Genomic DNA, 7,101 nt, shown 5'->3' with positions numbered 1-7,101 from the left:
TCTGCATGGCATGCCTCTCCGTAGGCATGGCCCTTCCCACAAATCGGAAGCGGCGTGTCTCAGAACATCCTCCCTTGAATTGCACCGCGGCCTGGTACATAGACACGCTGTCGCTGATCTTGTGCTGGTAGAGTGTGAACTCCGGACGAGTTGATGGCCCGATCGCGACCTTGGTGATGGAGACGAGAAGCTTGATAAACCCCTCAAGTACATTGGCGAACACCTGTGACTCACAGTCGCTGCCAGCCATCTACAAAAGTAGACAAAAATTCCAGATAGTCAATTCATAAATTTATGATGACTAACAGAAAATTGCTACCATTGTAAAGTGTTAAAAGTAGCACTTATTACGCTAATAACCGATTAGCAATCGCACCTAGTGGCTTCCTACAGTCAGCCTGGCTCTGATACCAAGGTTGTCAGGACCGATTTTCCCAATAAAACATTTATTGAAAAGCCGACCCTTGTATTGACCAGTACAGAAGAATCCTCCTTACTGGCAGACAAATCCTTAATACAGAAATCCAGAAGTACTAAATATTATACAAGGTTGAGCCGAGGCTGCTCAACAATTTTATTACAAGCACGCTGATATTATACATAAGGGCGGATACGAAACAAAGGAGTATGGTGGCATAACTACTGACTCGTAATAAAAGTGGTGGTGGATATGTCACAGTGTAGTGGGTGACATGACTCCAAAATCTTACAACTCATCAAGCGCCGGAGTGAGGCTTGATGATTTTATTTGGGTAGCGGAAGCGAATATAATACAAGTGACCAACTCCAGGATCCCACGGGACTGACTGGGACTCCTCTAGGCGTCAGACTCGCTATCAAACTCTTCATCCATAAGATCGCCTTCGTCAACATCTGGCCAAATCAACAAGCCAGGTGAGTACTTTGAATGTACTCACAAGACAGTTTGGACATAAGATATAACAAATGCAAACATGATGCACATGAGCAGATTAGTAATGCACACTCAGGTAATAAATTTGCAATGCACGATAAATAAAAGGAAGTCAGGCGGTAGTCCTCCCAAAATCCCAATAAAATAGCTGAAGACCGATCGGGTGTCTGAAGCGACGCCTCGAAAGGTAAAAATAAATTAACATGCCGCAGTCAGGCGTCAGGGCGACACCACATAAAGGGCTTATACTGAAACGTAAATGACAATACGTGCCACAGTCGGACGTCTAAGCGACATCTCGAAAAGGGCTTATAATGAAAGTAAATAATCAGGATGCCACAGTCGGACGTCTGAGCGACATCACATAAAGGGCTTATATCAAAAGTAAATAACAAGAATGCCGCAGTCGGACGTCTGAGCGACATCACATAAAGGGCTTATATCAAAAGTAAATAACAAGAATGCCACAGTCGACGTCTGAGCGACATCACATAAAGGGCTTATATCAAAAGTAAATAACAAGAATGCCACAGTCGGACGTCTGAGCGACATCACATAAAGGGCTTATATCAAAAGTAAATAGCACGAATGCCGCAGTCGGACGTCTGAGCGACATCACATAAAGGGCTTATATTTCATCATTCAAATTTAAGTAGCTCATGAATTTAAATCATCCCAAGGAAATACTTAGTACGTAATAATAAACCGGTTAGTCCATCCACCGGAATAACATTCAGCCGGGTTTACCATTCTCGGTTTCAGCTCATTCTCAGAGACTGTCACTGAGACGGATACTTAGACAGACATGGAGACTGACACTGATATGTTGATCAAGGTCCTTGACCATGGACACGGTTACTTGAATGGTTATGACTCTGCAGAGTTTGCACTGTTAATCCACAGCCAACAGATTTCAGTAGTCACAAAGGACTAGTTCCGTTTACGGTATTTTAGAAGAAACACATCTAACCAGTACGCACCCATTCCACATTCTGCTGCCAGGGATCACCCTAGGCAACATTCAAGAAAAACTCTGAGACGGGGAGGCTACAACCTCGAATAGCATGGGATCAAATTTATATTCGCGCGCTCTAAGGGGTGCCCCCCTCTCGGTCCCAATCGGAAACACCCATGCCCCCTGACCGGATGACGGGCTTTAATCCAGGGCCATGGAACCCTCATCACGGCCTGAGGGAGTCCTAGATTAGGGGGTCTCCGGACAGCCGGACTATATCCTTTGGTCGGACTGTTGGACTATGAAGATACAAGATTGAAGACTTCGTCTCGTGTCCGGATGGGACTCTACTTGGCGTGGAAGGCAAGCTAGGCAATACGGATATGTATATCTCCTCCTTTGTAACTGACCTTGTGTAACCCTAGCCCTCTCCGGTGTCTATATAAGCCGGAGGGTTCTAGTCCGTAGGACAACATACAATCATACCATAGGCTAGCTTCTAGGGTTTAGCCTCTCTGATCTCGTGGTAGATCTACTCTTGTACTACACATATCATCAATATTTATCAAGCAGGACGTAGGGTTTTACCTCCATCGAGAGGGCCCAAACCTGGGTAAAACATCGTGTTCCCTGCCTCCTGTTACCATCCGTCCTAGACGCATAGTTCGGGACCCCCTACCCGAGATCCGCCAGTTTTGACACCGACATTGGTGCTTTCATTGAGAGTTCCGCTATGCCGTCGCCATCAGGAAGGATGCCTCATCCCGTCTTTAAAGACGGCATTGTTGCTAAGGGAGCTTTGGCTGTCGGCCAAACTCTCCGGCTAGGTGGTTTTCTTATGACCGCATGTTCGGCCGCTGCGCCGACGATGACTTCTCGGGTCATCAAAAACAATCTTCACGTCAACTCGGAACTCGTCGAGTAGTTAGATCCAATGGAGCTCTCTTCCCTAAACGAGCTCTTGGATCGCATCGCCGCCCAGGGAGTCGCTACAGACTACGCTCAGATTGGGCCTAGACCCGATCTGAGAGAGATCAACTCTCCCAGGTCACCCATCACATTGGAGTGGTGGAGGAACAATGCGGCAACCCTTCACCTATCTTAAGGACAAGCTATGTCCGGATTCCCGATCCCTCCAAGACGGATACCCGCGGAGGGGAGGACGTCACTCAAGACCTGAACCTAGAGTCAGGCAGCGGGCTAGATTCAGTGGAAAACATCCAAGAATCCAAACTTCTGAGTTCGGAAACTCCTTGGCCCCCGAGTCTCAGATTGGGTGAGGTTTCGGATTCAATTCCACCCACCCACCCAATCATAAGCGATCTATCCCAAATTAGGCAAGAGCTCGAAGAAACAGTACACCATTACTGGGCCATATTCCTCCTTGTCATGAACATGATAAAGGACTGCCGCGAGGAAGACGCAATTTCATTCTTCTACAATAATTGCACGGACAAGGGAATCCTCAGCGCCATAAGTCGCCGTGAAATTACACGCTTTGCCGACTTGGCGTCCATAGTACGAAAGTACTGTGCGATGGAAAGCGCCTGGAAAACTGAAATAAAATTTTGGGACAATCCGGCCCTGAATACAAACCCAGTCCGAAATAAAGGGTGCATTATCGCCAGACACCCGGGTTAAACACCAAAAAGTAAAAACCCTCTACAGGGCATGGAACCGTACTGGAGGGATGGCTCAATGGACCCTGTAAAATTCACAGTGCAGAGGGCGCCACACCAACTCATAGCCTGAGAGCATGTTGGATACTCCGGCAGGTGGCCAAAAGTGGCGAAGATCTTCTAACACCAGAAGCCACAGAGCACCAGCCCAGGGATACCAGTACGGTATTAACAGTCTTCGAGACTTTCACATCAAATAATATGCGAAAACGAACACTCCGCAGCCTTGCCGAAGTCTACCACGTGGCAACAATAAACCCGTGGAGTGACACGGCTATTACTTTTAATGCCAGTGACGAACCTAAACTCCGAACAGCCTGAGCACTAGCCGCATTGGTCCTCAGTCCAATAGTGGACAGCTTTCGACTCACCAAGGTACTCATGGACGGTGGCAGCGGATTGAACCTCATTTATGACGAAACCCTTCAAAAAATGGAAATAGACTGGAACCGCATTGAGCGAAGCAGCACAACCTTTAGAGGAATAATCCCCAGTCAGGAAGCGCGCTATACAGGAAAAATCACAATAGATGTGGTGTTCGGCACGCCGGATAATTACAGGTCCAAAGAGGTCACGTTCCAAGTGGCCCCGTTCAGTAGCGGATACCACGCTCTATTAGGGCGGGAGATGTTTACAATCTTCCAAGCCATACCCCATTATGGGTACATGAAGCTCAAAATGCCCGGGCCCAACGGAATCATCACTCTTGCTAGTGATCCGGACATAGCACTCCGCGCCAAAAATAAGATAGCCGCACTGGCCCTCGAGGCACTATCCGAAGCCCTAGCGGCCGAGGAACTGACTGCGCTGCGCTCCACGGTGAACAGGGACGATGTGATACTCGATAAAAGATCAAAGTCCACCTCTTTTAAACCAGTGGATGAAATAGTCAAATTCCAAGTCCACCCAATGGACCCTACAAAAACAGCCTCCATCGGGGCACAACTAAGCCCCGCTGTGGATGCCGCACTACGAGAGTTCCTGCGCGAGAACTGGGACATATTCTCCTGGCATCCCTCAGACATGCCAGGAATCCCTCGCAGGCTGGCCGAGCATAGCCTCAATATCCTAAAGGGATTCAAGCCGGTCAAGCAAGCTCTTCGGCGTTTCTCCGAACCTAAGAGATAGGCCATGGGAGAGGAACTAGCCAAGTTATTGGAGGCCGGATTTATCAAAGAAATAAAACACCCGGACTGGCTAGCAAACCTGGTGTCGACTTCAAAGACCTCAATAAAGCTTGCCCAAAGGATCCCTTCCCCCTCCCACGCATCGATCAAATCATTGATGCTACTGCAGGACACAAGTCATTGTGTTTCCTCGACGCATACTCCGGTTACCACCAAATCAAGATGGCGGAGTCCGACCAAGCCGCAATGGCATTCATCAGATCATACGGTCCCTTCTGTTTTAACACAATGCCTTTTGGGCTCAAAAACGCCGGCACAACATATCAGCACATGATTCAGACATGTCTGGAGAAACAAATCGGCAAAACAGTAGAGGCATACGTAGATGATGTGGTCGTCAAAACCAAACACGTCGACTCTTTGATAGACGACTTGAGGCTCACATTCGACAACCTCCGAACATATGACATCAAGCTCAATCCGGAAAAAATGCGTTTTCGGCGTACCAGCCGGAAAGCTCCTGGGATTCATTTTCTCCAGTAGAGGTATTGAAGCTAATCCGGCCAAAATCCGAGCGTTGTCACAGTTGGCTACCCCAACAGATCTCAAACAAATCCAGAAGCTAACTGGATGCGTGGCGGCTCTAAACCACTTTATCTCCCGCTTAGGAGAAAAGGCTTTACCCCTTTATCACCTCCTTCGGCGCACCGAACACTTTGAGTGGACGGACACGGCCACAGCCGGATTGGAAGAAATAAAGGCCATTCTGGCAACCAACCAGATCCTAGCCGCACCAAACATCGGTGAACCAATGATGTTGTACATCACGACAACTCATCAAGTTGTAAGCGCGGTGCTCATTGTTGAACGGGAAGCGGACGGACACAAATTCCCTCTTCAGAAGCTGGTATACTATGTATCCACCGTCCTCGCTCCATGCAAATCACGGTACCCACATTAACAAAAAATAGCATATGCGGTATTCATGGCATCGCGGAAACTGTGACACTACTTTCAAGAGTGTTCAATCACAGTAGCCTCGGAAGTGCCACTAATGATATTATCAACAACCGCGACGCTATGGGCCGGATTGCCAAATGGGCCATTGAGCTCCTCCCATTCGACATAACATACAAACCTCGCCGAGCCATTAAATCGCAAGTACTGGCTGACTTCGTCGCCGAATGGACGGAGGCCGAACTCCCTAAAGAGTACGGCACATACTACAATTGGATCATGCACTTCGACGGTTCTAAAATGCTGGCCGGTCTAGGGGCTGGCGTCATCCTGACGTCCCCAACCGGAGATACCGTTCGGTACATACTGCAAATATTTTATACAGGTTCCAACAATGCAGCCGAATACGAAGCTCTGTTGCATGGTCTTCGGATGGCAGTCTCCATGGGCATTCAACGCCTGGAGGTGCGTGGGGATTCAAACCTCGCAATATCCCAAATAAACGGAGATTTCGACGCCAAGGATCCGAAAATGGCGGCTTATCGAAATGTCGTCCTAAAAATGTCAGCTCGGTTCGAGGGACTCGAATTCCACCATGTGGCTCAGGAAAACAATCAGGCGGCGGATATCCTCGCCCGCATCGGCGCAAAACGTGACGCGGTCCCCCAACATCTTTTTGGAGAGGTTGTTTAAGCCATCCGTGGTATGGGAAGGGGACACCGGTAACAACAGTCCGGACCCGGCCAAAATACCCGATACCGAACTCTCTGACACAATCGGAGGCTCCGCCACCGAAATAACACCTTCAACCCACGAAATAATGGCCATTATTACCCCGTGGACAGAACTATTCCTGGCCTACCTAACCAGACAAGAACTTCCGGAGGACCAAAATGAGGCACGCTGCATAGTGCGGCGATCCAAGGCCTACAGGGTCCATGAGGGAGAATTGTACAAGAAAAGCACTACCGGAGTCCTTCAAAGGTGCATCTCCGAAGAGGAAGGGCGGAATCTTTTGGCAGAAATTCACGCCGGACTCGGCGGCCATCACGCCGCAGCCGGGATCTTGTAAGCAAGGCCTTCCGTACAGGATTCTATTGGCCAACGGCCCGGGTAGATGCACAGGACTTGGTCCAACGTTGCGCCGGTTGCCAGCTCTTTGCAAATCAAAGCCACATTCCACCCACCGCCCTCCAAACAATCCCCATTACATGGCCCTTTGCGGTCTGGGGGCTTGACATGGTTGGACCCCTCAAAGGGGGAACCCACAAGAAAAAAATACTTATTGGTCATGGTAGATAAATTCACCAAATGGATAGAGGCCAAACCGGTTAAAACAGCCGAATCCGGACCGGTGATAGATTTCATATCCGGGGTTGTACACCGATACGACGTCCCCCACAACATCATCACTGATAACGGCACGAACTTCACGGCCGACGAGGTAAAACTCTAGTGCAGCAAAATGGG

Source organism: Triticum urartu, chromosome 5A (assembly GCF_056163025.1).
Source record: "Triticum urartu cultivar PI428250 chromosome 5A, HENAU_Tu73, whole genome shotgun sequence".
Classification (NCBI taxonomy): domain Eukaryota; kingdom Viridiplantae; phylum Streptophyta; class Magnoliopsida; order Poales; family Poaceae; genus Triticum; species Triticum urartu.
The sequence above is the reverse complement of the archived record's forward strand: the minus strand, read 5'-3'. Positions refer to the sequence as shown.